The sequence below is a fragment of the Balaenoptera musculus genome, chromosome 5 (assembly GCF_009873245.2).
Source record: "Balaenoptera musculus isolate JJ_BM4_2016_0621 chromosome 5, mBalMus1.pri.v3, whole genome shotgun sequence".
In the NCBI taxonomy this organism is placed as follows: domain Eukaryota; kingdom Metazoa; phylum Chordata; class Mammalia; order Artiodactyla; family Balaenopteridae; genus Balaenoptera; species Balaenoptera musculus.
The window spans coordinates 114,597,605-114,623,704 of record NC_045789.1 but is presented as its reverse complement, the minus strand read 5'-3'; the positions used below and the strand labels follow the sequence as shown (position 1 = coordinate 114,623,704).

At 39.9% G+C, this 26,100-nt stretch overlaps 1 protein-coding gene across 1 annotated transcript in view; it reads right to left on the bottom strand.

The window, feature by feature from the left end:
- UGT8 (UDP glycosyltransferase 8) overlaps window positions 1-25,868 on the bottom strand; it is a 92,041-nt gene extending 66,173 nt beyond the window's left edge. Inside the window, exons 1-2 of the mRNA XM_036851947.1 lie at window positions 25,135-25,868; window positions 452-480 (exon numbers count right to left, since the gene is read on the bottom strand). The gene's annotated coding sequence lies outside the window, so the exon portion shown is untranslated. The remainder of the gene's footprint in view (window positions 1-451; window positions 481-25,134) is intronic.
- Window positions 25,869-26,100: the final 232 nt, after the last annotated feature.

Sequence of the window (26,100 nt, the reverse complement as noted above, 5' to 3'; positions counted from 1 at the left end):
TGTTTGTGAAAGAAGTGACTGATGAGTGACTATGTCCTTGACTACACTTCCTGTGTTGTACCTGTAACTCAGGTGCAAAGGGCAAGTCAGATGATGGCTGTATCCTTGACGGCTAATGCTTCTTCTATTCTTCTGTGTTAATAGAGTATATACAATAGATAGACTCATCCTCTATCATTTTTCAGAAATAATACCTATGGGGGCCATAGAGTGTGCAAACTCCCCCTACCTATCCAAAATAAGTTTTACTTAGACTCTAAATTAGCCTCCAAATAGGGAAAGATCTGAACAATAGTTACCCAAGAGAACTGGACACTTTTATTTCAAGGAACAACTCAAAATAGATTTATATGCGATCACCAAATCAATATCTATTTTTACTCATTATCATATATTAATCATCCTACTTGTACAAATTCCCACCACGTAAATGCAGTTTAAACAACTATACCTTCTCAACATTCAAACACTGCAAGCAACCTAAAAAAAAAAAAAAAAGAAGAAATCAATAGCAGGCAATGATAGATTCTTCCAATACCAAGATTAAACTATAAATATTTCCAGGTGATTTTTCCCTCTCTCATTACAAGGAAAATTTCAAACCATTTCTAAATGATACTACATCATTAAGAGTAAACAGAAGTAATATGCTTTATAAACATATAAAAGTCTATGCTAAATGTTGCTTGAATTAACGTGAGGGCTTTAAAAAAATAAATTTGGAGAAAACACTGTTTACGTAGCAATAAAGTAAGTTTATTCTATAATTACAAGGTCACTGAAGGAAGAAAATTAAGTAGCCAATCTTGGAGAAAACTTTCCAGGTCTTTATTCTCCTGTGTTGTCTCTCCAATGTGTCTCCCTAGTGTAGCCTCCTTCCCATGCCAAAGAGGAAAAATTGGGAATTTAAGTAGACATGTTATTAATTTTAGGAGTGAGATTTATGTAGAAACAGCTATTACAGCAGAACTGTCCACTGCTGTGATTAATAGTGCCTGTTACTACATGCATGTCCAAGAAGACATGCAGGATGATGGACCAATGGTAGGCAACTGCTCTGCTGACTGTGTTTTGCATTTAGCTGAGCAGACTCAGTTCCTTCAGCTGCAGTTAAAACTATTACTTTATCATAAATCACTAAGAAAGAAAACAAAAAATAATAGTAGGGAAACAAATCCTTTTACCATGTTTCTTATTTTTTTCCTTTTATTTTATTTTAGTAACTACTGCAAAGTAAAAAGAAATCGCACAAAATGACGATTTAATGCACAACTGCTTACATTCTAGAACAGCACTATCTAATAGAACGATCTGTGATGATGAAAATGTTCTATCTCCTTACTGTCCAATATGGTAGCCTCTAGGGAGCAGCTAAAATGTGATTAGTGTGACTGAGGAACTGATTTTAAATTACTACTACTGGCTACTGTACCAAAATAAGGTTAGAAAAAGTACATAGATTCTGTACATAAAAATTCTAAAAGTAACTATTCAGAAATACCAATATTCATGTGATAAAATATCTTCTAAAAATAATGTCTACTAGGCCTGCATATGTCTTCATGAAAAAAGACTGATCACCAACAAAGAAGCATCATTTGCACAAGCGTGTTATTCGCTGTTCAAATACAAAGTTCATTATGAAGGATTACAACAGCACTTTAATCTCAGAACTATCACTTTCATGGATAACAGAATGACTAACGCAACTACCAACAAACGGTGAGATTCTTGCTAGTCCAGAAGTATCAGAATGTGTCTATTGATAAGCTGGACTTCATTAATATTAAAATTTCTCCTCTGAGAAAGATAAGGTCAAGAGAATGAGAAGATAAGCAATAGACTGGGAGAAATATTTGCAAAAGACATATTTGAAAAAAGGATTGTTATCCAAGATACGTAAGGAAGGAACTCTTAAAACTCAACAATAAGAAAACAAGCAACCTGATTTAAAAAGGGCCCAAAGGGGGGCTTCCCTGGTGGCGCAGTGGTTGAGAGTCTGCCTGCCAATGCAGGGGACACGGGTTCGAGCCCTGGTCTGGGAAGATCCCACATGCCGCGGAGCGACTGGGCCCGTGAGCCGCAATTGCTGAGCCTGCGTGTCTGGAGCCTGTGCTCCGCAACAAGAGAGGCCGCGATAGTGAGAGGGCCGCGCACCGCGATGAAGAGTGGCCCCCGCTTGCCGCAATTAGAGAAAGCCCTCGCACAGAAACAAAGACCCAACGCAGCCATAAATAAATAAATAAATAAATAAATAAATAAATAAAAAGGGGCCAAAGATCTTAATAGACACCTCACCAAAGAAAATACAGATGGCAAATAAACATAAGAGAAGATGTTCCATATCATATGTCATTAGGAAAATGCAAATTAAAACAATAATGAGAAACCACTACATATCTATTAAAACGGCCAAAATCCACTGACAACACCAAATACTGGAGAGGATGTGGAGCCACAGGAACTTTCATACATTGCTGGTGGGGATGCAAAACAGTCTTTGGAAGACAAATTGGCGGTTTCTTACAAAACTAAACATACTCTTACCATATGATCCAGCAATTGTGCTCCTTGGTATTTACACAAAGGAGATGAAAACAGATGTCTGCACAAAAACCTACACAGGAATGTTTATAACAGCTTTATTTACAATTGCCAAAACTTGGGAGTAACCAAGTACACAACCTTAGGTGAAGTGAATAAATAAACTGTGGTTCCCCTGTATAATGGAATATTACTCAGCACTAAAAAAGAAATAAGCTATGAAGCCATGAAAAGGCAGGGAGGAAATTAAAATGTATATTTATTAAATGAAAGAAGCCAATCTGAAAAGGCTACATACTGTATGATTCCAATTACATAACCTTCTGGCAAAGGCAAATCTCTATGGAGATTTAGGCAATCTCTAAAGAGATTGGTGGTTGCCAAGGGTTGCAAGGGAGGGAGGGATGAACATGTGAAGCACAGAGGATTTTTAGGGCAGTGAAACCGTTCTGTAAGATGTTACAATCGTGGATACATGTCATTATACATTTACCCAAACCCACATACTATACAACACCAAGAATGAACCCTGTAAAGTATGGACTTTGGGAGATAACGATGTGCCAACATTCACTGATCAAAACAAATGTACCTGTGGTGCAAGATGTTGATAGCGGAGGGAGGTATGCATGTGCAGGGGGAGGGAGGATATGGAAACTCTATGCATTTTCTGCTCAATTTTGCTGTGAACTTAGAACTGCTCTAAAAAGTAAAGTTTACTAGTTTAAGAAAAAATTTTAAAGCAACCTAAAAAAAATAATGAGAAGAAAATAAACTAGATGATAAAAAAAAGGATGTGGATGTATTAAACGCACTATAAACAAAAGTAAATGATAAATGATATCCTAGAAAAACAGCCTGCAATATACATAATAGACATTTAACTTCTATAAGCATTTTCATGAAGCCATTATTTAGGGCAGGAGAAGACTGTTACTAATTGCAAACATTTAGAGGTATGTTAGATTCCCAACAATTGGAGACTGGTTAAATAAATTGTCGTTCATGCATACAATGCAGCCCCGAAACAACCCTGTAAAAGAACATTTAACGGCACGGAAAGATGTTCAAGATTAGGTTACTAAACATGCTTATAGCATGTAGCACTCTGTAAAAGATATATATGTATATATACATAGGAATGCTAAACACCAAAGGGCAGTGGTTTTTTCTGGATAGTATGAATTATAAGGGATTTTAATTTAACTTTTTCTACATTGGACACATGTTACTCTTCTCTTAATAAAAATAATGGGAAGTATTTTTTAAAAATAATATGTGATGAAAAAAGATCTCATTCACAGTGACAATAAAGTACATAAAATACCTTTAAAATTAATTTAAAAGGATATATATATTTTGGCTATACTAAGTATGGCAAGCCTTTCCCTGAAGATATACATGCAAATAATACTAAGTGTATAGAAAAACTATATTATTTTAATGGAATACGATATTCTAAAAAAGCCAATCCTTCCCATATTATAAATAGACTGAATAAATTCCTCTCAAAATTCCACTGGATGGCTTTGTTTTGTTTGGAATTTGACCAAACTATAGCCATGTTTCTTGGTTAGAACAGGCAAGAAGAGAGAATACACTTTTGAAAAAGAAACAATAATGACTTGGGACAGAAAGGTAAATATTAAAATACATTTTGTAATTAAAACACTCTATGTATATGTGTGGTGCATATATACAATGGAATACTAGTCAGCCATAAAAAAGAATGAAATAATGCCATTTGCAGAAACATGGATGCAACTAGAGATCATCACACTAAGTGAAGTAAATCAAAGAGAAAGACAAATACCATATGATATCACTTATACGTGGAATCTAAAATATGACACAAATGAACCTATTTACAAAACAGAAACAAATTCACAGACATAGAGAACAGACTTGCAGTTGCCAAGGAGGAGGGGGAGTGGGAGAGGGATGGAGTGGGAGGTTGGAGTTAGCAGATGTAAGCTATTATATATGGAATGCATAAACAACAAGGTCCTACTGTATAGCGCAGAGAACTACATTCAATATTCTGAGATAAACCATAATGGAAAAGAATATGAAAAAGGATGTGCATATATATATATAGAAAGAGAGAGAGAGAACTAAATCACTTTGCTGTACAGCAGAAATTAACACATTGTAAATCAACTATACTTCAATAAAAAAATAAAATAAAATAAAAACACTACGGAACTAGCCCCAGAATCCTAACTCAAATCAATGGATCAGAGTAGGTAGCCTGTAAGAATTTCTTGAATATGAACATAATATGAGATGAAGGAAGTACCACAAGTAAACGAAGAAAGAACAACTCACTCAATATGAAGTGTTAAAAACTGGCTTTATATTTGCAAAACAAAATCACTAAATTTTTTACCTTAGAGTTTCCCCAAAGTAAATCAGACAGAATAATGTCAAAATTTTTTTTTCTAATAAAGTCGTTAAGAGTGTTGAGCTTTAAATGATCTCTGGAAAGAGAAAGATAATTCTGAGCATAAAGCAAAGGAAAAAAATCACTATTATTCGATTCTATTACATAATCATTAAATATTTTTAGAATGTTTAAAACATCTGGTGCAGAGGTTTCCAGTCCGAGAGGGCTGACTGAACCCAAGTGTTTCTACTCCTTTCCTCCCAAGGCTCCTTTGGAATTATAGTAAAGAATATAAAAGGGAATAAATACCTAATATCTCTGAGAATTGACATGAGGAGGTGAGGTATGGGCAAAACTGCAGTCATCAGTGGAATGGAGTTGTGACACTGTTTGTGTCAAAAACTTGACAAATAGCTTATTGACAGAAAAGAATGCAGGAAGTCATGGCCCAGGCACACAGAGGGAAAGCCTGCAGCAGGGATGAAAACTGCTTCCAGAATGGCTGAGAGCTTGACAGGACACTGGAAGAGCAAGAAATGAAGGGGAGGCGCTCTCTAAAGAGGAACTGAACCAGTTCCCCACCCATCACATCTCCCCTTCACTCCCGCAGAGGCAAAGCAGGGGCTGCTGCATTCGCCCCCAAAAGTAAAAATGAAGAGCAGTTCTCTAGAAAAAGTGGATAACCTGCCTAAAGAGCAGTGAGAACTGATAACTCGGGCTAAAACCCTCCTAATGTTGGCGTATGGGAGGTGGCAGACGGCTCCTCGCCCGTGAGCCCTACAGGTGGCACTGGGCACGCCACCCCTCCACACGCAGTCTGAACTCAACCTCCCAGTTAGTCCAAGGAGCTTAAAACTTGCTGAATGGTTGAACAAATGAACAAACGAGATTTCTTCTTTCATGAAATCAGCAAGGATGTCATTTTTAATGATAAGGCTCAGTCCTTGCAAAGGGATAGCACAGTCTTACGCAGTTGGTGAGAATGTAAATCGGCACGAGTGTTCTGAAAAACAACTGGCACATTATTTTACATTTATGAAACTATCCCGAATCAGAATTACCAACAAGTATGTACGAAGACATTCCCTGCATTCACTTCCGACAGCAAACAGGCAGAAACTACTAAGAATCCAGCAGTAAAGGATTGATCAAAGTATGGTAGATCTTACAATGGAAAACCACAGAACCATCAAAAACCATGATTTGCAAAACAGTTTTGAGAAAATGCCTATAACATAATAAGAAAGCAAGAAAACAAAATTTTACATGCATATACTCGATATATGCATACATAAAATGATTATAATGACAACAAAGTAAATATCAAACTGTTATCAAGAGTAAATTTGGATTGTCAGATTGAGTGATATTGTTTTATTTTCCTATTTATATATTTCCAGATTTCTGAAGTTTTCTACCAAAAATATATAATATTTATGACACATTCCTTCAACTTACATGCCCCTTGATCATGCCTTAAACTCACTCTCCCTTTGGAGTCGAGTGTCGTAAAACATCAGTCTCTGTTTGCTGGGCCCTACTTACTCTCCAGATGATTACAGCCTGCCATTGGCTGCCCCACAACTCTGCCTGCACACTCATTGCCAAGGGCACTAAATACCTCCTAACTTTCACACAAATGCCCTTTTTTTCCCGGCACTTATCTGATTGGACTTCTCTCCCACCCTAAATACTACTGATCCCCTACCTGCTCCAAATTCTCTCTTGGCTTCTGAGATGCTACGGCTACTTGACAGTACCTCACTGCCAGAATACTGAAGAAAATCCACAATGCAAAGACTCTAAACAAATTTCATTTTGCACATCGGTCTGCCCTTCCTTCTTTACATAAAAATTATTCCTAGGCCTGCATTCAAGACAAGAAACAATGCCAAGTTTAATAAGTGTGCCCACCCCTCACTATATGGAAGCCATTCAACATTTAAGAGTGAATTAACTGGGGCAAAACAACACGGATGTCGGGGTGTACCTAAATGTTGCATGTGCAAAACACTTATTTGCAAAAGTGATCCCTCCAAGGCCCCCCAAAATGGTTGTAAACCCTTAAGAGCACCAGAAAAAAAATCAGATTAGCTATATATTGTTCCTGCTCCTAAGCAACAATGGTTCACATACGCTAACATTTAACACAGGAACACCGCAGCACACCACTGAGATTTTTAAAGATGACAAATAGACTTCATGAATCCATATTGCTCCCATTTTCGCAAACACCAGAGCCTAACACCATACTAGACCTCTGGCAACCTTACTATTTCCATCTCCTTATTTTTTTTTAAAAAAGTGGGGGCATCACCTTTGGCCACCATTTGAAAGAATCATTTCTCTGGTTTTTTCTATTTGAAGTTGGATCGTTAATAACTCTGAACTGAGCACACATGAGGATGAACTATGTAGGAAGAAAAATGACAAGCACATAAACCAAAGGAAAGAACTTAGGTTTTGACAGCCTACCATCCCAGCAGCTCAGCGATTCACAGTCTATCACTTTAAACAAGAATTAATCAAAGTGTTTTCGCATTAAAAGAAAAACAAAACAAGAGCTAATGGGAAATTTAAGATCATGTCTGTACGTGGTGAATTGGGCTATTTAGAAAAATGAAGTGAGTGACAGTCCTCAAAGTGGATTATGTAGTCTAGCAAGCTGAACAGCTGAATTTCTTTGTGCTTTTAAGTTTCCTTGGCATTTAGTATTATGTGGACTGCCATAAGAGAAAATATATCAGTCACAACTGCCACCACAGGTTGGCCTTGGTAGTATACGAAATATTGTTGAGTAATTTCATCTCTCTTCAAAGCACCTTCTACAAGTAAAGCCTTGGAAAAATGCCATCTAGTAAAATTAAAATAAATCCAGCAAAGTAAAAACTAATTGGGCATCATTACTAGTGCTTTTAAATAAATGTAAATTTTATTTTAAAAATCTATTTTTCTCTGGCACAATTTAAGCTCCGAAAGGGTAGAAACTGTAGTAAAAGTTGACAACTGTTTTATTCCCATTGCCTAACGACATAGTGCTCAATAAAGATTTACTGAATGAACGACTGCGACTGTGATTCTGAACCAGGATATGTAGTTGGACCACAGGCATCTCCACTAATGGCCTCGTTTTTGTCCTTTAATTTTAAATGAACGAACTTATAATTATATCTATTGCCTTACTTCTGAATAAAATTCTAAATCAAAAGCTTTGGTTGGCTTGAGGCACTGGAGTTAGTGACACATCTCAATCATGGAGAAAATTTCTGGGGTAATGGATACTGCAGTTGGAGAAAGTTATCAAGTTAAAGCACAGATTCATTACAGCTTTTCCTTAAGTCTAGGGCTCTTTTTTCATCTTATTTGTTAACTTCCTACACATTCACAGCAATGTTGTGAATGGCCAAGAAAATTACCACTTATTAAATAACAACTAGAATATGAAAGGAAACTGGAATTTGTTGGATGCCATGTATGGGCATATAAGAGAGAGCTGTGGCATATATTTTCCTTCTCTTTTCGAGTAATGGAATCCTCTACTTTAGCTTGGCTCATAGCCAAAAAGACTAACGATGACATTTCCCAACCTCTCTAGGGGTTAGTTTTAGCCACAGTGAGTAAGTTCTAGTAAATGGGCATGGGATGGAAGCATAGTGATAGGTGCAATTCTAATTTATACACTTCGAGATTTCACTTTTCACCTTCCTGCTGGCTGGAGTGAGGACGTGGTAATGATTAACATCCTGGACCACGGGACAGAAGTACAAACCAGGAAAGGTGTAACAACAAAGACACCTGACACTGTGGAACCAGAATATCAGCTCTGCCTGCTTCTGCCCATCGTAACCATCATCTGCGAGACAACTCAACTACCTTCTTAGAGTCATTGTTATTTTGACACTGTTTCCAGCACTAGGGTGACCAACCATCCTAGAACTGACGGCATTTCCAGGATGTAGAGTTTCAGCACTAAAACTGGGAACGTCCTGGGCAAACCAGAAGGAGCTGGTCACCCCATAGCTTGAAATCTATATCCTAACATAAAACTATCAATAAACAGCAGCCTGTAAAAAGAGCTGTATTATGTACCTTCCCTGCATCACAGGCTTTATGAGTATTATCTCGTTTTATACTGAGATAAAGGCAAAAATAGTTGTTCCCACTTACAGATGAGGAGAATATGATTGAGAGTAAGACTGAGATAAGAAATTATCTAGTATATTGCAGAGCTTCATATCCATTTTTAATCCACTTTCATCCCACCACGCGAAGAGAGGAAGAAAACAAAGCTGAAAAAACATATTGTAACTGTGGTCAAACTGGGGGAAAACTCAGCTTTATTGCTATAGAGTTGTTAAATGGCCCAGGTTTAAACATTCATCTTTCATATGTAAACGATATCTTGTGTTCTGAAGTTAATTATGACCATCTATTTGCAATTAAACTATGAAAGCAAGGAGTCCCCTAAAATCACACTGTGAAGTGGGAACACCTTGACTTGGGGTGGGTGATGGGGAGAGATAATTCAGGAAGTTAAGGCCACCTGCTGTTGGTTAATGATTCCCACCAGAAAAAAGGGGTGATCTGGTAGTAGCCTGGCATCTTTAATTAATCAAGAGGGCAATCTGGGTAAAAACCCTACATTCGGTTGGCTGTTGGCAGTTAATAAAGAGAGAGAACAGATTTTAAAAATCTGCCACTTTATCAAATTAATGGTTTTGATTCATTCAGAAAAATTAAAGACATTTATTTGTTTGGAAGTGCACAGCTTAACTAGAGAAATGCAAACTACTGAAGGAAATAAACCATTAGCAATACCGTTCAAAAAATTCATTTCTGCACTTGGTCCTCTGATGAGTGCCAAGGGGTACAGGAAAAGCCTCCTTTTGAAGGAGAAGTTGTAAGGAATGTTTTTGTTGTCATTTATTGTTGCTGTTGCTGTTATAACACTCCAGGCTAGCTGCACTTACCACTTGTCTACACTGCCAGCATTTGCAGTTACCTCTTCCCAGACATCTATAGTACGGGTGGTGAAGCTGCAATGAGAAACTCGATGCTATTCGCTTAACAGTGATAGCTGGCCCAGGCCCACTTGGGATCCTTCTCTGAAATCATCAAGTGGGAAGGTAAGATAAAAAGCAAGAAAATAAGAGAGAAAAGAAAAATAGGATCATATGGATACCAATAGACATTGCACTCAGTACCTAGTAAATTATATGTATCCAATTAATGCTCAATGACGGTGATTAAATTTAACTATATTAAGCACAAATTTAATCGCCTAATGAAACGATTCTGAAATGTTCACATCCAAAAGAAACACCCATGGTGCTAACTAAAAATGCAGATTCCAGGGTCTTTTCAACACACAGGCTATTATGAAGTCTGGGGAGAAATCCCCAAATCTGCAATTGTAAGAAGCAGCTGGAGATTTTGATGCAATTCAACCACCAGACTGAGAGACAAGGATCTCATACTTAATCTTTATGTGCAATAAGAGAAATACAAGTGATGCAGTGGACGTGTGGATCTGAAATTTAAAGACCTGATAAAGCTCAACTGTCCTGGGGATTCAGAAAATGACAATGCCCAACCACAGATCCTGAGGAACCCAGAATAAACAAATAAACACTCCCCAAATATTTTTAAATGTCCTGTGACAAAGTGCCTGCAGTCTCTCAGGAGCGTGTGAATACAGTTTTAGTAATTTATAAAGACATGCGGTACCTTTCAATTTGCATTCAGTTTAATATCACATATTCTACTTTCCCATTATGACTAAATTATACAAATTATAAGATAATTTGAAATATTAGTGTATTAGTAAAGTATTAGCAATGTCCCTTTGGATAGATAATCTAAATAAATGTCAATGTGTATTTAAAATTTTGGTGTTTTGGATATGTGTCATATTTAGGTAACCTAAGATTGTCTTTTCAGGTAGCTCACATTTCAAGTTGTTTATATTATGATAATAAAATCATTTTAAGTGACCCTATCATGAAGTCCCTAAAATTAAAGGAAAAAAATAAATATATATATGGCATGCATCTATGGATGCCCAAATCCACAGCCTTTGTAATTTAGGCCAAGTTATTTAATTTCTCTGCACCTAATTTGCTTCACCTGCCAGGTGAAGATATTAAATTAGATGGTCTGGAACATCGCTTACCGTTCTAAAGCTTACTGAAAAATGGGATTAAGAATAAGTTTAATGAGACTGATATGATTTGGTTCACAAAAGTAGTTAAGACCAGATCAATGGATGCTGAGGAAAAAAATGAAGAAAAATGAAATTCACCCTGATTTTAAACTTTATGTTCTAGAGAATCTTTACTGTGAAGACAAATTTCATAGGGATACTTGTAAAATGCAATTCTGATTCAGTATGTCTGGTATGGGGCCCCAAATGATTTCTTTCTGACGAGCTCTCTGGTGACATGAGATGCTGTAGGTGTGCACACCGCACTGTGAGTAAGCAAAGATTTAGAGGCAAGTCGAGAGGCAGAACGAAGAGTAATAAAACGTGATCAATAATGAGGTCAACCAGTCAACAATACCAATAACCTACTGGAAAACAAATTATTTTTCAATCACACATAAACAAAAGACAATTTGCTTAAAATAATGAAAGGACCTAATGGACTTAATATGCAATTTTTTTAAGGAACTGATATTTGGTAGGTGAGCCAATCTTCCAACACACAGCTACACTCCAGTGGCTCTCAAGTCTGACTGCTCATTATAACCATCTGGGGAGCCTGTGAAAACTAGAGACGCCTGAAAACCTGCCGCTCCCAACCTAGATCAATTAAATCAGAATTTCTGGAGGTGAGGCCTACCTAGGTCTTAAGAGTTTTTTGTTTTCTTTTTGATGCTCCCAAGGGATTATGATATTGAGAACCAGTGAGCTGCACTTTCACAAAGTCATAGCAAAATACACAAAAGTAAACTAATCCAACCCACTTTTTGTTGTTGTCTTTTAATAAATTGAGGAGCTTGTGTGTGTGTGTGTTGGCAAAACTAAGAATACCTGAATAACCCTAAACAACCAATTAGTAAATAAAATACAGTATCATGAATTTAGGTTATAAAAACTAACCAGGAGGGCTTCCCTGGTGGCGCGGTGGTTGGGAGTCTGCCTGCCAATGCAGGGGATATGGGTTCGGGCCCTGGTCTGGGAGGATCCCACGTGCCGCGGAGCAGCTGGCCCCGTGAGCCGCAACTACTGAGCCTGTGCGTCTGGAGCCTGTGCTCTGCAATGGGGGGGGGCCGCAATGGTGAGAGGCCCGCGCACTGCGGTGGAGGGTGGACCCCACTTGCCGCGACTGGAGAGGGCCCTTGCATAGAGGCGAAGACCCAACACAGCCAAAAATGAATAAATAATTAATTAATTAAAAAAAAAAAAAAAACTAACCAGGAAAAGTGTTAACCAGGAAAACATTTTGAAATCTACACTAGATTTTTCTTTTGTCCCTAGAATGATAAGAAATTTTTTCATCACATGAGAAAATTGGAACTGATTATATTTAGTATCATACATCAGTGGTTCTCAAACTTTAGCATGCAGCAGAATCACCTGAAGAGTTTGTTATAACAGACTTTTAGGCCTGTCCTCAGTTTCGGATTCTGTAGATCTGGGAGGGGCCCAAGGATCTGCACATCTAACAAATTCCCAGGTGATGTTGATGCTGCTGTTCCAGGGACCATTTTGAGAATCACTGATAGAGAAAAAAGTCTGCAGTTTTAAAAACCGCAATTTTATAGATATCCATATCCATATCCACAGATACAGTGTGGATTTCTTTTTCTGCACCTCCTCAAGACCAGCCTGGTACCAGTTATCTCCAGGCTTCTGCATCATGTGATCAACATTCAGCAAACAATAAGGAAATTCTTTGTTTTGGTTCTGATCTCATCCTTAAACAAATGAGACAAGTTTCATAAATCATCCAACTGAGTTTGTATGAGGCTTTAGGTTCTCATAGGTATATGCTTTCTTAAGAAAACTGATGTTTGATTAATGTTTTAAAATGTTTCATTAGGACTTTTTATAACTCTTTCATTGGGATTTAATTAGCAGAATACCACAATGAACGTGGAGGAAATGCAGATCAAATTATCTTCTCCCACAATGGGACAAAATCACCTGTGCGGGAAACAGCTTTTCAATACACCATTTCTTAGAGAATCTTCAGGCTTCAAAAATGTACTAGGATCACAAAAGATCATGGGATTGTTTCTCTTATTATTAATAATATCCTTTCTTTAATATCACTAGTTTAAGCGAATTTTTAACATTATCTACATTAACATTATTTAAGAGTCACAAAATAAATCCCCATGTGATATCTTAAACATGTTTTGCGACCAAAAATGTCTGGCCAAATATAACCAAAAAACAAACTTAAAATAATTCTGGATATATCCCTATTCAATTCCTTGCAAGTTCTGCAGAGTGAACAAATAGCAAACTTCCCCACTGCTGTCTCATAAAACGCTAGTCAAATCACAAAGAGAAGGTTGTTATGGAGTATTAGATAAAACAGCAACCTTACATTGTTCTCCAGAAGAGGAAGATTTTGGTAGGCAGAGAATGCATTTCTCTGATACTCCCTTACAAACAAGTAAAAATGTAGTTTTGTGGCTTCTAAGCATCTAGGATTAGACTTGATAGTCAACACAACAAAGCAAGTCTAAAGAAGTCTTTTTGTATATCATTGCCATTGTTAATAGTCTTGCAAACATAATATTAATATGCTTAAATATTGGTACTTAATATATTTGTTATGAAATGATGCCAACTATATTTTAAAATATGTATTTTCATATTTTATGAAATAAATCAGAGTCCCAATTTAAAAACTAAAGATAACTGTGTCCAAACCCTCTCATTTGTAGAGAAAGGGACAAGGTCTCCTGCGGGTGGTTGCCAAGCATCACTCGGCTAGTTCGTAGTTACTCATTGGCAGAGTCGGAACTAGCACTCAGGTTTCCTGGGTCCTAATCCAGTGTCTCTTATCTATACCACATAAAGACTCTCCAAAGTTGCCACTGCCACATGTCAGATAACAGGCTTTTTCTTGAATTCTGGGATCCACAAAGCAAATCAGCAGTCTTTGAAAAGCCTTACTAATGACCTTCTTACACTTTTATACATAAAAACCTTTCAATATTACACTAGATTTGAAAAATCACCGTATATTTTGTCTCTAAGGCAGAGGAGTTCTATGATATAATAGGCCGCTTGTGAACGAATGGCTGGATTAATTCTTTCATTTTTTATTTTTTTGGCTGTGTTGGGTCTTTGTTGCTGCACACGGGCTTTCTCTAGTTGTGGTGAGCGGGGGCTACTCTTTGTTGCAGTGCGTGGGCTTCTCATTGTGGCGGCTTCTCTTGTTGCGGAGCATGTGCTCTAGGCCCGCAGGCTTCAGTAGTTGTGGCACGTGGGCTCAGTAGTTGTGGCTTGCGGGCTCTAGAGCGCAGGCTCAGTAGTTGTGGCACACGGGCTTAGTTGCTCCGCGGCATGTGGGATCTTCCCGGATCAGGGATCCAACCCGTGTCCCCTGCATTGGCAGGTGGGTTCTTAATCGCTGCACCACCAGGGAAGTCCCTGGATTAATTCTTATGTTACAGATGCTCACTAGACAAACCTCCAGGAATTCAACATGTCTGGTTCAAAGTGTCTCCCCTTCCATGCCTTGTGAGCAGAGTAGGAATAAGAGTAGGACTGCATTTATGTAGTATCAAAATGATAAGCTAAATTACTTTTACTGGTAAAAATAATGATGAGAAAGCATAAAGCAGTTGGGCTCATATAGAGGCTGGACAACTACTATACAGGCTGATTTGAATAAAATGACCAGATCCTACTCTAGTGATGGGCAGACTCTACCACCTTCCCCCAGCCCCCCAAACACACGTCTACCCACATCCTTACTGACAATTTGGAAGCCAGTCACTGGGATTTCTCTTCTGAACTCCCCACCAAAGGCAAGGACATTATCTCCAGAGAGGCAGACAAATGAAAGAGTGAGACAGCAAAAAGAGGGAGCAGGACAGCCGGAGGACCTTGTTTCTGCATATTTAGCATTGTTTAGAAATGTGAACAAAAAGTATACTCTAAAGCATATGCTGGTTAAAATAACAGTCACCTCTCAATGCTCTCAAGAATTATTTTAAACTGGCAAATAAGAGTCAGGCATCACTTCTTATTAATAATAGTCTTATCTAACCCATTAATTTCCTTTTTTTGAAGAGATTTCTTAAAATCTATTCTTATTCCTATTCCTACTCCTACTGCCCTGCCCAGAAGAGATGGAAGAGGAGACATTCTAAACCAGAGAACTTTGGTAAGAGGGAAAAGAACTCGGCCTGTGCTTTTGGTTAATCGATATAAAAGGTCTTATCTGGGGGGTGGGGGGAGAAGGGAGCATTTAAATGCTTCTGAAGTCAGAGCTTCCTAATATGTGTAATCATTCTCTTTTCCAACTACTATTCCTTGACATCAGACATATTTATATTCAAATATAAATACAAATTAAAAACTAAACAATTATCTCTGTCATTATTTCCTCTTATTAGCCTTTCCTAGAATTAGCTGTGAATATACTTCCATCCGTTAGAAGCCCCAGGTAAATTTTAAAAGAAAAATCTACTAAACCATTATAAATTTTATAATGAAGAGTTCAAAGAACTATATATAACCTTTCTACAGACCAACTGTTTTCTTCTGTTATAACTAAATGATACAGCAGTCTATACAGAACATTTCATTTAAAAACAAAGGAAGGGAACATTTCAAGTTTGAATATGTGGTTTTGAAAAAAAACAAAAGGAAAAAAGCATCAATATACATACAGCATTTTAGAGAATTTACCTCCTTGCCTGCTTTATGAGTCACTGAAGGTATCATTCAATTACATTTAAATATCTTACCTCTGATTAATATGTTTGTCCAAGGCCTTATAGGGAAACTAAGAGTGAAAGTCCACACTCTAATTGCGCATACTCTTCTTAGAGGGAGAATTAACGTAACTAAGTGTTCAAATATCATGGACAAATGTAGACATGAAAGTCAAGGAAAAGCAAAAGAAACTGGGAAGCAACAGTCTGAGGTGGGACAAGTATAGAGACCATGAAGGATGAGAATGTGAAAGCACAGACGAAAAAAAAGTAGAACAGTTCAGGTGTGGGGTATCCTAAAGCAAATGCCTAAAGAGAGAAATGAACCCAATAAATGGAACCATGCTGGGCATAGGAGGAAGTAAACAAGGGTGATCAAAAGGCAGCCGGACGATAGACAGTCCTGAAAGCCAGGATTCCCATGGGAAAATGAATAGCCAGGAGCCTGGGTTCGAACATCAAATCCCCTGCCGACTGTCCTGGTGATTTCAGAGCTCTGCACCCCCAGGTCATGGTTCGTAAGATGTGACTACCTACCGGACAACGCTCAGGGGCAGAATGAGGATAAAATGACAGAATGTATGAGTCAGCAATTTGCAAAAAAAAGCTGTATGAATGTAACATTTTACTGTTGTTCAAAGGAACTGAGAATTTCCCACATAAAGGTAGTGTCTGAGATGGTAACTACATTTTCCCACCAACATCCTTAGTAAACCTCAGCCCTGAGCCAGTAGACTGTTCCTTCTTTGGGATATTGAGGATCACAGCTATTGGTTTTAATTAAATTCATGCTCAGATCAATACTATGGTTTCCTGCTATGATGCTCCAGGTTCACACAAAGCCCACATACGCCACTGAGACACCTGTCCTTTTCCCCTTGTTTTCTTCTTCCCCTCCACTACTGTCTTTCCTTGCCCACTCTCCATCTTGCTCTAATTCCCTGTTTCTTATTTATTTCTCCTTCCAGTTTCCCTTACTCTCACTTTAGCTCCATTAAGATATATTCTCACAAATGTCCCCGAAGTATTTTCAAAACCAGGAAAAAACAGAGTCAGTGATTAGCATTAATATTCCTTAAAATAGTTTCACCCTTGACCTTATCCACAAATTTCACTGCCCCCCCCCCCGCCCTCCCCCGCCTCCCCCCGCCCTTCTAAGTAGACAGACAAACCTGTTTGACTAGTTTTCCTCTAAGCCCCGCTCTCCTGATTGGCTGACGAGTACATGTGAACCACAGGTACAGCAGCACACATGCAAAGGCTATGTAAAGCACATGGCCTTCCTCAGAAGGAGAAGCCACAGCCAAGGGGCTGCAGGGCCTGTGTCATCCGCCCAGTCTCAGGGCAGCTCTCTCAAAACAGGAAGGCAACACCACTGGATGGCTTATTCCATTGCTAGTTAAAAAAAAAAAAAAAATCTTCCTGTCAATGCCTTCTCTTCTGAATAAGGGATAGTAAGGTGGGGATGAGGTCTAGAATCAGATTAAGCCTGTATGTTACACGCTTAAGATGGTGAATGTGACTATATTTACAATGTGGTACAGAGGTGTCCCCAAGTTTTGTTGTTGTTGTTGCTGTGTGTGTTTGCTTAAGTCCATTAGGAAAGTCTGAATTTGCAAAACAGATTAACCAAAATGGGATTCCTTTTATAGAGAGGTGGACTTTGAGATTGCTTTAAATAAGCAAAGTCTCTGGGTACCTTTAAAACAGGATATGCTTTGAAATCATTGCCCATATATTTTGGACTGTCGACTATTTCAAACCTATGGAAAAGTATAAAGATTAATATAGAAAACATCTGTATACCCGTCACCTGTATTTTAAGAGCTAAAATTTTGCCTAACTTTCAAGTGCTTTGAAAATTTTAAATTCTGTAAATATGATTCAATTTATAAAAACTGAATTTTATACTACTTTTCAGGAACATATTATAAAAAACTACAGCATATTCGTACACTTGATTCTACTTTTTAAAAAGTTTTTAAATCCATGGGAACATTTTGTTTACACTAAAATATACCACTTGAAGGAAAATCAGCCCCATGGTTATTATTAAAGCAAGTTATAGCCAATGTAATAGCTAAAAAAGTATAACTCTTGGAAATGTGTCAAGTATTAAATTTCTTTGAAATAGAATTGAAAAGTGCAAAATAATTTTACACATATGTTTGTATTCATAATATTCCCAAATCAAGCAAATATTTACCAAATCAGTTACAATGTAAATTTATTTAGTGGATTGGAATCCCTAAAGGTTCATTTCTGTTCTCTAAATCAAGTCAAGGGAAATTACACCTCCAATATAGTGACTGATTCCATTATTAATAATTCAGACAAATAGCACAAAGCTATTAGCAAAATACACAGTATCTCTGAAATGTTCCTAACTACACACTCTTTCTATCTAATCCAAATGTTTTAATACTTACATAAATTTCCAACCAGAGTAGGAACTGACCTAGGCTGTCCTACATACCCTGCCATTCACAAATCCAAAGGTTCTGTTTTTGTGTGGGCTCTGCACTCCTAAATGCTGACCTCACGTCTAAGTTAATTTCAATGTGGCACTTGTCATCTCTGTAAGGGAGTCCTGAGCAGGACAGTATAGAGTCCAGAACTGAGTTGGTGAATATGTAACATGGAACTGTCAGAAGTCCTAAACTGAAAATCACCCGTACAGACCACTATGTTTTGCAAGAGTGGGACCATACACTGTGAGGGAGTTAGCATAACAGACTGAAACTCAACTCCAAAATAGAGAGGTCCTGATAACAAAAAAATGTAGCTAGAGAATTTCAGGGAAAGAACGTCATCAAAGATTAAAAACCACATACATAATGGACTTCAGTTCACCTTAAAAATACTGAACATCTAATTTCATTTTACTCAGAAAACATTTATTGGGTGTCCTAAAAACTACGTACTATGCTACATGTTATATAAACAAATGAGGGACTTCCCTGGCGGTCCAGTGGTTAAGACTCTACACTTCCACTGCAGGGGGCATGGGTTTGGTCCCTGGTCAGGGAACTAAGATCCTGCATGCTGCACTGTGCAGCCAAAAAAAAAAAAATATATATATATATATATAAACAAATGGTAAGTAGTGAATATTGATAAGCATGTATTGAAACAGACTTACTAATTTGAACTAAAAAGGAATAGATATTTATAACCAATTAATCACCAATATGCCTAAAAACCAACTAGTAAACATTATGCACCATGTTCAATTGTTGATTGGTTCCCAAACCAATTCACATATATAAGTTATTTTTCAAAATACCCATTAATTACAGGGTAAAAAAATATATACATATTAAAATAGAAATCTAATTTTAGATGTTTATCTCTAATATAAAGCATTACTTCATCCAACTAGAGAAAATCCTAAGGAAAAAAGTAGATTTTATTTTATTTTACTTTTTTATTTTTGTGTGCGTTGGGTCTTTGTTGCTGTGCGTGGGCTTTTCTCTAGTTGCGGGGGGCTACTCTTCATTGTGGTGCGCGGGCTTCTCATTGCAGTGGCTTCTCTCGTTGCAGAGCACAGGCCCTAGGCGCATGGGCTTCAGTAGTTGCAGCACGTGGGCTCAGTAGTTGTGGCTCGCGGGCTCTAGAGTGCAGGCTCAGTAGTTGTGGAGCACGGGCTTAGTTGCTCCATGGCATGTGGGATCTTCCTGGACCAGGGCACGAACCCGTGTCCCCTGCATTGGCAGGTGGATTCTTAACCACTGCGCCACCAGGGAAACCCCAAAAGTAGATATTTTAAAATATTACTATGGTCAGCTCAATTTTTTAAGAAATCTACAAATCAGTCCTTCCCCTATTACACAGATTAATACCTGATTTCCATGGTGTTGACTTTTAAGACCCCATGGAAATGCCTTCCACATGCCTTAGACATGGAAATGCCTTCTGAATTAAACATTAAATTACACTGTGCTCAGTTTTAATATCACCTATCTTGTTTTTGTTTTCAGAGTCTTTTAAAATGAATAATCTTTGTCCTTATTAGATTATCTAAGAAACTAGAACTCACTTAAACTCACTTAAATACCAAGAAACCTTAAATAAGACGTTAAAAATGTCTATGATTTGATTACCAGATGCTTTTAAAAAGCAACAAAGATGCTGTGGACCCTCCAGGCTGGTGGAAGCATGGCTTGTCCTGAGGAAGCTAACATCTCCCCAGAGCTCTTGGGCCAACCCCGCCCCCTAGCCAAGGAACATGTGCCAATGGCTCTCTCTTTTCCCTTTAAAATTTTCAAGTGCCCCTATTGTATTGGCTTCCTCCTCAAAGGCTATAAATATGATCAAGTTTCCATCTGAAACATATCTTTTAATCACCCTCCCTAAACCCTGAGAGCGAGTACTGCTGAAAGCAGTAGTCTCTACAGACCTATCACCAAATCCAAGTTCTGTTTTCCATAAACACTGCTAGCACTTATTGAACAGAAACCAGATAACTTCCAGTCACTGAGCTTGATAGACTTTATCTCATTTGATCCTCACAGTGGCCCTGGGAGGTCACACTTTGATCTTCATTATGTAAATGAGGAAAGGGAACTAAATTCTGAGTTCAAGGTCACATACTAGTCAGGTGCAGAACCAGGACTGTCTGATACCCCTCACTTTAGTACTTAGCCCCTCATTTCTTGAAATTCTTTCCTCCTTCAGCTACTAAAAGTTACTCTCCCCTAATTTTCCTCCCGACTTTCACTCTGTACCTTTTCCTTCTTTACTGCTCCCTATATCTCTAGCCAACAATTTGATTTTAGAATCTCCCCAGGCCTCTTTTTTCATCTTACTCTCCGAACCTACCCTAGAAGATCTACTGACTTCCTTTTTTTTTTTTTTTTTCCGTTAATCTATCCATTTATCTACCTACCTATCTAGCCCAGACCTCTCTGCTCAGAAGTTCTGTGCAATGATCCATCGGACACTCATCTCCAGCTGAATTTTCTATAAGCACTTCATATTCTACATGTCCAAAGCTGAACTCTGTCATCCTTGGTCCTCAAATCGGCTTCTCCTTTAAAGTCCCTATCTCATCCTCCCATACCACCCACCATCTAACCGGTCAACCTAATCTGAGAGATTCTACCACCTTAACATCTGTGTGACCAAAGTCTCTTCTTCATCTCACTGCTACCACTTTGATGTAAGTTCCTCAACTTCTCTTAGCAAGATCACCCCAATACCTTCTAACCTGTTATTCCTGTCTCACACCTCAGATCCATCCTTCTAGACTGCTGGGAGAGCTGTGTTTTCCCCACTCCTTTGTTTAAAACAACCTTGAAGAGAAAATGGTCCACACGCCGTAGGATGGCAAACAGTCCTCCATGATCTTGCCCTTGTCTACACTGACTCCTCTGTTGTCACCTTCTCTATGAAGCCTCTTTAGTCTCTGTCCCCATGTAGAACTGGCCACTTCCAAATGCCTGTTCAGGGCACTCTGCATTTCTCTATCAAAGCACTCAAGAACATATAGCACTGGGCTTCCCTGGTGGCACAGTGGTTGAGAATCTGCCTGCCAATACAGGGGACACGGGTTCGAGCCCTGGTCTGGGAAGATCCCACATGCCGCGGAGCAACTAGGCCCGTGAGCCACAATTACTGAGCCTGCGCGTCTGGAGCCTGTGCTCCGCAACAAGAGAGGCCACGATAATGACAGGCCCGCGCACCGCGATGAAGAGTGGTCCCCACTTGTCGCAACTAGAGAAAGCCCTCGCACAGAAACGAAGACCCAACACAGCCATAAATAAATAAATAAATAAATAAAAATTAAAAAAAAAAAAAAAGAACATATAGCACTATTTTGTACTTATTGAAACCAACTTGTTTTCTATCTATCTAATCCTCTTAAACCCAGAGTCGTCCCATGGTCTTATGTGTCTGCATATCCCCAGTGTACAGGACCATAGTGCCCAATGCATAGTAATGTTTTTTAATAAGTATTTGCTGAAAAAAAGAAGGATGTTTGTGAAATGCTTTAGATTAGGAAGATATGATTATCACCGTTTTCAACACTAAATTAAACAACTTTATTCAAACTCATTTGATTATGCAACCCCATATGTGGGTATGCAAAGTAATACTGAAATGATTCACCTAGCTTCAAGTATGGGCACCAGGCTTATCAAATCACACTTCTTATTCCTAGCTTCCAGAGTAGAGAAATAGTGCCAATATTACATACAGCTAGTCAATTTCAACGGCAGAAAGCAGGATGTAAAATATCATCGTACACGTATTCCTGAACAAAGACAATCTGGGCCTACCATAAGAAAAGTAAACTTTTTTTAAAGCCTGCTTCAATTTCTCGGAAAAGCAAAGATCTTCCAGAAGACTGAATGTCTGAAATCAAGACACCCTTCTAAAGATCTCATATACAAAATTTTCTATTAAAAAAACACATTAAAACCATTTATATAGAAGTTACCCTTCTAGGAACCTCAGCCACTGAGCTCACTATCTAGCCCAGAAACAAAGGATGAGAACAGCAAGTACCTGTCACAAATTACACAAGCTTTATACTCGAGCAATAGCCCACATCATTTCAGAAAAAAAAAAAAAAGAAAAGAAAAAGACAACACATAATAGAGCAGCAGGGCCCGCTCACAGCCTGACAGCAGCAGAAAGTGATAGCTGATAACAGAAAGAGGACCCAGAAAAACCATAAAAAAAAAAGAATAGTACTTCTGTCCCCAATCTAGTATTTCAACCAGGCAGGCTGAGGCCATTTACTATAAACAAAAACAGCTCTATACACCTCAAGGAATAGCACTATTCAATTCTTTATGAATTCATGTTCATAAAGACAGTCCAACAAAAAAAATTAACTTACATCCTAGGGAGCAAGTAAGAGTGTAATATTTAGAAATTACTTGTTTTAATAGCTAACTTTTTAAAGTATCAGTAATTAATGGTGTGAGGGGTCAGCTATTTTGAAAATGTGCTTATGTAAATAAGTAATAACCCAGATAGTGTCAAATAAATGAGATATTATGACATACTGCAAAAACAATCAAAAGTTCTTACTCTCCTGGTGTACTTTGGAAATCTAATGTGAATTAAACAGCATCAAGTCAATACTATCTTATAAATAAGCACATAAATAACTTTGAAAAGGAGTCTGACAATTGAGAGTGTGGTTATTTTCTTCCTTTGTCATCAATATTTACATGGTAATTAAGCTGATAGTTATTCATAAGGTACCATGAAATGTTTTAAGTAATTTAAATCAAATGTGAACTGTCAAACTCTTTACCCACAAAAAAGATTTTACAAAAAATAAATTTTTTTTTACAAATATTTTTTACTCCATTGGTTTACTTATTCTAATATGCGCACCAGGCATTAGTACAACAAGCATAAAGCTCTGGAAATTTTAGACTTAAAAAGAGTTTGAATCTCTACAATAGTATTATCAAGAGAAAGTCACAAGTACAGTTTTTACTCAGTTATGCCCGAGCTACTAATATACTATCAAGCTATTACTAAATGTCACGGAAGTGTGCTTCATTGTAGTTTTTAAACACTGCTATAGCACTAAATCACGCAACACAAGATGTCAACCTTACCTTGTGGGTGACAGGCAAATCAAATAGCACTTGAGTGTTTCCCTCTAGAATTATCTAGAATAGTTGCCGAACAGAAACAGTCCAAAAGCAATTATCTCAAACTGCCTGGAGATAGTTTCCATAAGAGAAAACTAGTCCACAGTTTCTCTCTGAGACAGAAAAAACAGTCTGGTTTATGATCTAATTCAATTAACGCAAAGTTCAGATTCCCTCACTATACAATATTGATGTGCATGGCTCTTCCATTAATTTAAAACTCTCCAGGGAATAAAATGTGATTACTCCTAACACTATTAACATACCAATTAAAAAGCACTTCCTAGCCTTCCTTCAAGTGGCATTTTTTTCTGGGAGTAAGTGGAAATAAAGCACACCAATTACACCAATTCCGAGCGGAGACTTTTTTTTTCTTTGAACATGAAATTATCATAAATAGAAACAACAGCACACTTGACATCTAGCCAAACTACCACACCTTCATTAATCTTAAAAAACTCATTGTACGAGATGACAGCCCAAGGGAAACCGAAGGTTTTTAGAGTAGTGTTTTTCCTATCGTTTCTGGGTGGAACCCACTTGAAATAAAAGGCTGCCTCTACTGCTAAAACTGGTTCATAATGCAGGTGACTCGAATGCTACCCACTCCTCCCCCTTGTGATACGCCCTCTCCCCCGTGAGAATGACTAGTTAACACAATCTAGCCTTCCGAGTTAGAGTACTTTCAGAAGTTCTCTCACTTTCTCTCCTCCTCACCGCCCCCCCAACCCCTTGGGATTGCTTTTCGGCGATGGGAACCAGAGGTAGAGGTACAGAGGTCGTACATTCCCTAAGGAAGTGCTGCAGAGTGACACGTTCCCCGTACTCAACTTCATAAACCCTCCATTAAACCAGCGAATTTACACATACAGATTGAGTAACCCCCTCGCCACGCATGACTGTCCTTTCGCCCTGTCGCACTCCGATGCAGTTTGCCTCGTACAACTCCAAACCACGCATCCCAGGCCCCTCGACGCTCCTCCGGCCCGTGGAAGGCGCCCTACTTCCTGCAGCGCGTCCTTCTCTCGCCTCCTAATCCGCACACGCTTCTCTAAAGCAAGGGCACGCCATATAGTTCCCGCATCCGCGCGGAGACCCTGCCACCACTGTCCATTCCCGGGGGTCGCACAGGCTTGCCGGCACTGAAAGGTCCCTGTGTCTGTGCGTGTGCGTGTGTAGCCCCAAGACACGCGCTACGCCCAATGCACCCAGGTCTAGTTCCCCCTCAGGAGAGAACGAAGTAGAGGAGAGTTGCGAGTTTCCCAAACACCTCCCGGGCCCCCATCCCTGGCTGGCGGCGGGGGCTCCGCGGTGCCCATAGCTCCAGGGTCAAGTGCAAGGTCCTTGGCCAGATCCACGCCGGGTGATCCCCTCTCTCAGCCTACACGCACGAAACGCGAGAGGACCCTCAAACGGGCGCCATACGGCAGGGAAAGGAGCACGGGCGCGAGCGGCGCAGCAAGGAAAGATCTCCTTTACACCCCTCCGCCCCACAGCCTACCCACCCCCAACGCCTAACCCCCTCAGTCCAACCCCATCCGCACTTTCTGCTCCCTAGCCCCCCACCCCTAGGTCGCAGCCATCCGCCCGGCACTCACCTCTGGGAGCAAACAACGCCCCTCTCCTCTTGCCGCCCCGCCCCCCTCCCGCCCTCTGGAGCGGCGTGGTCCCTCCGCTTACCTCCGCTCCTGGCTGCTGCGCGTGAGTTTGAGTGTGTCTCCGCCGCGAAATTGTATCCGGGGACAGAAGGGACCCGTTTGTGTGCTGGATCAGGTGTCGCCGCCTTCGGTGGCTTGGGGTCGTGAGGAAGGCTGCAGAGTTAGTGTGTTAGCTTAGGGACTGGCCTCTCCGGACTCACAATTGATGGCAAGCTTTAAACCGTGTCCTCCCTCAGGTCCGCGGCGCGCCTGCTCTTCGCGGCTCTCGGCGGGCGGCCGCGCCCCCCCGGCCACGCCCCGCCACGCCCCGCCACGCCCCGCCTCGCGCGGCGGCTAGCAGAGCTGGAGCGCGCCCCTCTCACTCCCCGCGCCTGGCTCAGCGGGGCACGACGAGGTCAGCCACGCGCTCAGTCCTCGCATCAGACGCTGGGGCTGCGAGCGCCTCCAGCTCCTTCGGCTGAGGCATGGATGCGGGCGCGCCTTCGTGCCACGCGCTCGCGGGCTGAGCGAGGGCTTAGAGTCCGGGGACTGGGATGCTCGCGGGCGGAGCGGTGGGCGGGCGGACAGGCTGGGACGCTCGCGAGCCCTCCGGTGCTCGAGCTCTGAACCCTGGAACCGGCACGTGGCCCCGCCCCCTGCTCCCCGAGCGAGGCGTGTCCTGTGCCCTCTCCGGCACCTCCCGTCTGGTCCCCGTGCCCGCCTTTTTTCATCACGCCAGCGCCGCGTGAATCTGCGTGTGTGGTGGTCGTGCGCCTTCCTTCCCTTCCCAGCCTCCTAGTCTGCCTCAGACCTCCCGAATCCATTAAAAAGTCAAACTTGGGCTAGGAGGTGGAGGAAATACGCGAAGGAAAGCGGGGGAGGGGCACTTAGGTGATCAAGCCACCTGCCTCGTGAATCGGAAAGCGTTCGAAAACACGAGTTTGGGGATCCCGGAGAAAAGAAATTGGGTTGCTGCGCTCGGTAACATCCCTCCTCTCAGGCTTGTGCT